The 8,491-nt window shown below is 47.6% G+C and overlaps 1 non-coding gene across 1 annotated transcript; it reads right to left on the bottom strand.

Annotated features, from left to right (window-relative positions):
- Positions 1 to 7,891: 7,891 nt before the first annotated feature.
- Positions 7,892 to 7,964, bottom strand: Trnat-ugu (transfer RNA threonine (anticodon UGU)). Its single transcript has one exon. It is a non-coding gene; the product is annotated as a tRNA-Thr (tRNA).
- Between the last annotated feature and the right edge of the window lie 527 nt (positions 7,965 to 8,491).

Raw genomic sequence — 8,491 nt, 5'->3', positions numbered from 1 at the left:
CGAGCGCATCAGCAAGCAATATGGCTGGGATCCAACCGTTATGCTGGCAAATGTCATCTTCTATTTCGACAAAACTCGTCGCGTCTGGTTTGAGACAAACGAGCACGAAGTTACAAGCTGGGACATGTTCAAACAACAGCTCCGTGATATTTTCGGCAACCCATTTGGTCAACAGCTTGCTGCACGGAAGGGATTGGCCGTACGTACTCAAACGTCAACCGAGCCCTACTTGACCTATATTCAAGACGTCTTAGCTTTGTGTCAAAAGGTTGACCACAACATGTCCGAGGCTGACAAGATTTCTCACATTTTGGAGGGTATCGCAGACGATGCGTTCAATGTGCTCGTTTTTACCAACGTCACGACCATGGACGCCGTAATTAGGGATTGTCGCCGCCTGGAACAAGCGAAGAGTCGGCGCATTCCGCATCAGTTCCATCGTCTTCCCAACACCGCTGCAACGTCGTCTTGCGAAGGAACTCCTTTTCAGCCGTCCACAACTGACGATGTGACACGCATCGTCCGACGCGAACTCGAGGCTATGTGCCCGGCTGACCATAAACCGATGTTGTCCGAGACACCGGCCCCCACTGTCGCCCTGATCCAGGCCGTTGTCCGCCAGGAATTCGCCAACCTGGGTCTGTGCTCCACTGTATGTGCCATGAACAATACTGACACCTCCGTAGCCTCTGAAACAACACGCCGCCGTCAGTACCCTGTTCGTTCCAGGAACCCTTCTGAATGGCGTAAAGCAGATGAGAAGCCGATCTGCTTTCGCTGTGGTCGTGCAGGCCACATTGCTTGTTACTGTTGCAGTCAGTGGCCCTCTACTCCTCGTAGCCAGCATCCCGCTTACAACGGCCCCTTCTGCACAATGAATCGCCGTCATCCGACCCGCACTGAGTCTTCAGCATTCGCCGCCCCTGAGGACTATGGTCGCACCTTCCCATCGTCGCCGCCTCCAAGCCGTTCCTCTCGTCCACCAAGGCGTCGCCGCTCGCCCTCGCCGTCATTTAGCCGCCGCATGTCCCCGGAAAACTAGGCTGCGCAGCTTGTGGAGGTGAAGCTGCCCTGTCGACCTTACCCAACAATCCTCTGTTGCCCTTACGTCTACACCAGAACACACTTGAAGTAAATGTTGATGGCACTCCTGTTCAAGCTTTGATCGACACAGGCGCTCACGTCTCTGCCACGAGTGTGGATTTTCGTCGTCGCATGAAGAATATTCTGACGCCACCCTTGACCAATGTGGTACAAGTCGCGGATGGCGGCATCGTTCCTGTCGTTGGGATGTGTACAGCTCAGCTTACCGTTGCCGGCTATCAGGTGGTCGTCCTTTTTACTGTGCTTGCCACATGTCCCCACGACCTCATACTTGGGCTGGATTTTCTTGCCACCAATTCTGCGCTTATTGATTGCTCCGCTGGTGTGCTGCGCCTTGAACTGCCACAGCTCAGTGATCCCCCGTCCCAAACTTCGTGCCGATTACATTGCAGCGACCTTATTCATCTGCCCCCGTAGTATGTTACGTACGTCGATATGTTGTGCTCTCCAGCTGTGTCAGACGGTGACTACTACGCTGCGCCTGTTCCCGACTTGCTGCTCACGCATTGTGTTGCTGTTCCCTATACGGTTCTTAGCATCACGGCTAGCAGAACCTGGCTACCAGTGGTAAATTTCGGCTTCGCAAATCAAGTGCTCCCACAAGGCATTTCCGTAGCCCACCTTTGTTCGCTACTAGATTCACCGGTCGAAGCTTTCGCCTTGGATGCCGCTGTTCTTACGCAGCGGACGCCACCGACAACAAATAGTGGCAACCGTCAAATTTTTAACATGATCGCCGCTGACCTTCCGCCTGAACACGTTGAAGCCCTCCAGCGCGTTTTTGGGTCCTACCAGGACATTTTTGATTTTGCCGCCCTTACAGAGTGTCTGCGTCTGAGCGGAGCGTCATCCAACAGGAAGTAAATAAGATGCTAGCGAAGCACATTATAGAGCCGTCCTCCAGTCCCTGGTCGTCTCTGGTAGTGTTAGTTAAAAAGAAGGACGGATCGTGACGCTTTTGTGTGGACTATCGCCATCTCAACAACATCACAAGAAAAGACGCCTACCCTCTACCTCGAATTGACGAGGCCCTTGATTGTCTGCATGGTGCCGCGTACTTCTCTTCCATCGACCTCCGTTCCGGATATTAGCAGATCGCTGTGGATCCCGTGGACCGAGAGAAGACGGCCTTTGTAACACCCGACGGCCTCTACCAGTTCAAGGTCATGCCTTTCGGCCTATGTAACGCCCTAGCCACATTCGAACGAATGATGGATTCTCTGCTTCACGGATTCAAGTTGTCTACATGTCTATGTTATTTAGATGACGTAATTGTGTTTTCGCCCACGTTCGAAACACACCTTGAGAGACTCTCAACAATTCTTCAAGTGTCCGTCTCGCATGACTTCAGCTTAATTCGTCCAAGTGCCGGTTCGGCCGCCACCACATTACGATCATTGGGCATATTGTTGATGCCTCCGGCGTACAGCCTAATCCGGAAAAAAACGCCAGGCCTGCGCTGAAACCGCAGCACAGTCACAGCGAAAGCTGGAAGAGCGGCGTTTCTAGAGCCCGTTAAGCTCTCTTGGGGCTACAATACAAGTACACTAGAAAGGTACCCACTACGCCATAAATCACAATTTTTATGAAGTTGGGAAGCACCTACTAAGCCATTATTCGTCATTTTGCGGAGAAGCGAGGCACCAGCTACACGTCTGTAAGGCATTATGTGCACTTTGTTGACGCGATGACTGATGACGATGAATTATGGCTCAGCCCTTTGTAATGGGTTGGAATCTTTAAACGGCCCACCAGTTATGTAATTTGCATTGGGTGACGCCCGGACACTATTTCCCTCTCACGTCATGCTGTATAACACACGTTGACGTGGGAGAGAGACGGGGGGGGGGGCGAAGAACTTTACTGAGACCCCGAGGAAATGGATCATGCGCTTATGGGCTTCCTTGGCAACCAATACAAGTGCACTTGCGAGGAACCCACTACGCTATAAATCAGTGTAATTTTACTGAGACCCCGAGGAACTGGATCATGCGCTTATGGGCTTCCTTGGCAACCAATACAAGTGCACTTGTGAGGAACCCACTACGCTATAAATCATTGTAATTTTTGAGAAGTATGGCAGCAGGCACTGTGCCATTTTTCGTCATTCTACGGAGAGCGTTGGTACCTGCTATACGCATGTAAGGCATTATGCGCACTTTGTTGATGCTGTGCCTGATGACGATGAAGAATTATGGCAGAGTCCTTTGTAATGGGTTGGAAGCATTCAACAACCTACTCGTTGCGCAATTCGCATTGTGTGACGCCTGGTTACAGAATTCGCGTTGTGCGACGCTTGGTGCTTATTTTACTCTTCTACCAGGCTATATTGCATATGCTAATGTGGTTCCTTTCCGACATGAAGCCTGTATAGGACCTTTTTGCAAAGCAATTTCAAGCACCGGCATGGCTCAGAGGTTGAATACTGGGCTCCCACGCAGAGGGCCCAGGTTCGAACCTCGTTCCGTCCTGGAATTTTTTTCTTATATCGTTTTTTTTCCTATTTCGAGCGATACTGGTTACGGACACCGGCGGCGGCGGCGGCGGACAACTACGGCACCAAAAACGGCCGGTGAAATGATCTCATAACAGCTTTCGCTGTAAAAAATCGAGCCGTGAAGGACTTTCCTGTGCCGACAACCGCCAAAGATGTTCGCAGCTTTGTGGGACTCGGCTCCTACTTTCGGCGGTTTGTCAAAGACTTCGCCGAAATTGCTTCGAAAGCAGGTTATCCAGGGGCGTAAGATTCTCATCGCGCGCGTGCAAACACTCTAAAGAATTCACATCGAAACAGAAATGGCAGAGCATATAGCGAAAAAGTCATACGGTTTCTCGTGCATAGTAATGTACGTTCAAGTAGAAATCGCCAGTGCATTTTCTAAAGATAAACCGAAATTTCAATTCAATACAGAGCTGAGTATACATGGATATCGAAAGACTGGTTCCGCAGCATCTATTATCCACAGACAATATCATCTCATGACCCCCCGGCGTAAAAGCAGGGGCGAACATAGCGCCCAAGCCCTGCTTCCTGGTCTTACCGTTGTTGCCACCCTATACAGCAGTGAGGCTGTCATTGAGTTTAGCGAACCTTGTGGGCTGAGTATGTATTAGGTATGTAATAATTCTTAATATCTACTTTCCGTTCAGTTATCCTTATAACGCAAAGTCATTCAATTCCTCCCATGATCTACAAACTACGGCTTTGATTTCCCAAGTGAGCTGCAATTACCGTGTAAGCCTAATAGCGAACCAAAAACTTTGCATGACGTGTACGAAATAATAACAATAAATCTGTGGCAGGTGCCGTCCTACTATTCCTTTCCACTGCTATGCGTAATATATCTAACCTAAAAGAACTGTATTTAGCCCTCGGAGTGTTACCTGTTGCCATATACATCCACCATTTCTAATGAGCATTATCGCGCAACAAAGACCTTCAGGCGTTTCAAGCTAGCTGCAGATGTGCATGAGTTCTTCACAACCGTGAACTTCAGCCAGGAAATGTAGAGGTGCCCACTGAGAATCCAAACGACGTATATAGAATAATTTCGTATAATGGTGAAAGGGGCGAGGGTTTAGTATATCAGATATGTATTCTAATAGAGTAGGTCGCAGGAGTATTTTAAAACAGCTTATACTTACGATCCGCCGCAGAAGCCGCAGCAATTGCCGAAAGAATAAATGCAGCCGAAAATGCTATTGTCTTCAAAGCAATCATGTCGGCCGTTTGGATTTCTGCAGGTCTGCGGATGGACGGTGCTCTTAAATGGGCTCGTGACGACGGCGTTCCTTATATTGTTGGCTGTAACTCATTGTGCCTCTTCCCATTCGCCCTCGGCGCGTGGCCGTGTGAAAGGATTGCATTTTTTTCCGACATTGTCCTACACACTCATCCCGTTCATATAATTGAGAATACATACACCGCGTTTTCCATCTGCAAATCTACACTGCGAACACAACGCTCCCAAACATGACAGCTGCTTTACCATCACAACGACGCTGGCAGGACAGGTTAGCTGATAAGCAAGCTTCGCGAATAATTTTCGTATCAACCTATTTGGCTCTGTAGCAGATCGTTTAATTGAATTCACGTATAACGGCAGTGGCTGAGTAATAAGCTTTGATATTTGAGTTTTGTGTTTGTCAGTAATTATTATCGCGTACATTAAGAGCTTTCATACCGGGAGGGAATGCGCCTGTGTTAAGCAGCACACGTGCATGCAGTTTTTAATGCATGCACGTTTTTTAGTGAACCTACGTTATGGCCGGAGTCTAGCCTCGTACTGGGCTTGCAAATACCGCAGCTTTGCATGTTCCTAAACAGGTAATTGATTTGAAAACATCAAAAGCTCGTGCTAAAGAAAGTGAAATCGTTCATCACTGCAGACATTGACACATCTGAGTTGCAATGAAAAGTGCTTAATAATAGCTTTCTCAACTATATGTGATCACGTGTCTCTCTTCTACTAATCAGACATTTTCCGGCAACCTTACTCTTTGGATTTAGTAACATAATAAGATGGCTTATGCTGTATGGTGGACTACTTTTAAGCGCGCTGCCTTTGTATCCTATGACACCTAATCCGTTTTCAAAGACCTTTCTAGCATGAAGGAACATCCTCGTTGTCTTTGTAGGAAAACTTGCGCTGTGGACACTGCATTATCAATTTTTTTTAATTATCTGCGTTAACATGCAGCACCGTTACGGTTGACGCTATTGTGGTTGGGGATACCTTCGCTTACGCAGCACTGTAGAACCAAAAATGGTTTCTGCTGCTGTCAACGACTGTTCTAATTTTCGGGCACAACCAGTCATCATTTTCCGATAAAGATCTGACCCGATAATTATTCCGTATTTCATGCATGCTCCGTTTCAACATAAACAATCAGCCAGCTTGATTCTACCCTTTTCATACTTCTTTCGCAGCCGAGTGGTACTTTTTTTTCTCAAATCAAGTCTACCTCTAGTGTTGTCAATAACGCTCCTTAGACACTGCAGGTAATTTTTCTCGGGACGTCGACTAACTTCATTACTTACTAGAACAGAGAATTAGGCCACTTGCTTATGCTTCATCTTAAAAACAGCGCAAGAAGCACAAGGATAATGGAAGGCTGAGCGGAACGGGCACTGTTTCGTCTATCTTCGTCCGTGTCAGGATTCTGCTGTTCTTAGGATTACTTCCGTTTCACACATTTTGACTTCCTCGAAACGAACCTGTCATGAGTATTTGTTTAACCTTACACTCTAACAAAAAACCGGCTCAAGGGGGAGTAACGTCAGCTTTAGTCCTCAAATTGTTTTGTTAGTCCGCGAGAGGACCAACTGTCGCGAAGTGCGTGCCGTGTGCTAATTCGGGGGACTAAATATACCTCGGAAAAGACTAATGGGAGGACGATTGGTTATTTACTCCCGCGGATAGAGGTTAAGGGAAGACGTTTTTTTTGTGGCCCTTGTTTGGAGCAAGGCTCAGCAGCATACACGAAGCAGGGATCGTACATCCCACGAATGCTTCTTTCAAAGGTCATGAGCTTAGCTCTCGGGCAGGTGCGCCCTATTGTTCCGAAGCTGTCATTTCTACTCCGACGCGGGGCTGGTTGCCGGCGGCGGGGACCTGAGGGGTGAGGAATTCGGCGAACGCGTGTTCCAAATATCCACTGCACAGATGACAAGAAGGCGTCGGCGCGTCGGCCCGCTCACTTCTGCGATCAAGAAAATAACGCGAGAAAAGATTAATTTGCAGGGTGTTAATATTGTGTCATCAATTATGAGGACTTGAAACTTAGTTCCCCGATAAGCTTCCCAAGATTCACTGGCGGTGACAATCGTGTAAATCTGACGGACGTTTCAGCGCTCATATTGGGTATCTTTCCGCGCCGCACTTTCTTCTTCAGTATCGCTCACCGGAGTGTCGAGTGCGGGTCGTGTTCGTCACTTGTGATCTCTCTTGCTCGTGTTTCGGGGTCAGCGAGTGCGGCTATTTACACAGACCATCACCGCAGCTGTGAAGAACATACCTCGCTGCATGTGCTGCTATTGTGGACGCGCATGCGCGTTCGTTTCTGTGTACCGGCTGTTTATTGGTGCCAGCACCGGAACTTTCCTGCGGAGAAATGGACACCTCAGCTTACATGCAAGACTCCATCGCAGCTTCCTTTCCGCAAAGCTTCAGAGGTGGACGCCGTCACATCGAGGTGTGATCAACAGTTTCTGGATTTACAGGCTCTGCAAACAACGTGCCTCTGCTAATTTTGAAGGTAAGTTTATCATTTTCATTCCCTTGGTGCATTGTGTTATAAAGACTATGAAGACTAAAAAAGCATTGTGCGTCGCATGTTTTTTGAGCATGCGACTGCGTAATTATTGGGGCTCACGTGATTAAACCGTTCTCTACTGCCTACTTTATTTTATAACAAAATTTTCTTTTTTGTATTTCTTCCAGGTAGGACTTGCCCTAGGTATTTGGAAACAGGCCCTACTCCAACCAAATGATGGCATTCGTCTCTCTTGGTGTTTTCGTAAAAATAAAGATTGATGTTAATAGAACCGTGTTTTCCTTTTTGCCTTGAACACTTCATAGAGCACCGTAGGTGATCTGCATCTTACACACTCAAGAAATCAAAACCGCGTGCATGCGTGTGTGTGTGGTGTCATTCATGTGACGTGTTCCCGTGTCCTAATTTAATCAGAACTAACAGATAATATTGCCAAGGAAAGTATAGGGGATGTTTTTAGTGATAAATGTAAGGTAACTGTGAAGAAAGAAAAGTGGACGAAAAGATAGCTTGCCGCGGGCAGGGACCGAACCCGCGACCTTCGAATAACACGTCCGATGCTCTACCAACTGAGCTACCGCGGCGGCCGTCCCCCCGTCCACTTTGTAGGGTATATGTGTGCATTTAAACGTGGGAGCGTCAGTCAGCGCCGCCAGTAGCCATGACGGCGAGTGTGGAACACTTTTTTCTGCCTGTTGGCGCCGCGGTAGCTCAGTTGGTAGAGCATCGGACGCGTTATTCGAAGGTCGCAGGTTCGGTCGCTGCCCGCGGCAAGCTATCTTTTCGTCCACTTTTCTTTCTTCACAGTTACCTTACATTTATTACTAAAAACATCCCCTATACTTTCCTTGGCATTATTATCTGTTAGTTCTGATTATTATTGTGTATAACAAAGAAAACGAGCCCTTGAAATTAACACTTCTTTCCTTCGTGTCCTAATTTGCCACTTCTCGCTAAGTTTTTATCTTGCTCATAAGATTGAAAGTTGTAAAAGAATGAAAGATCAGGGTACGTAACTAAATATTCTCGCGAGGGCAAGTCTTGAAGCCGGTATACACAATTTCATTCAATTTCGGCAAAGTAAATTCGAATGATCAGCATTATGGCTTGC

This window comes from Rhipicephalus sanguineus, chromosome 7 (genome assembly GCF_013339695.2).
Source record: "Rhipicephalus sanguineus isolate Rsan-2018 chromosome 7, BIME_Rsan_1.4, whole genome shotgun sequence".
In the NCBI taxonomy this organism is placed as follows: Eukaryota; Metazoa; Arthropoda; class Arachnida; order Ixodida; family Ixodidae; genus Rhipicephalus; species Rhipicephalus sanguineus.
The sequence above is the reverse complement of the archived record's forward strand: the minus strand, read 5'-3'. Positions and strand labels throughout refer to the sequence as shown.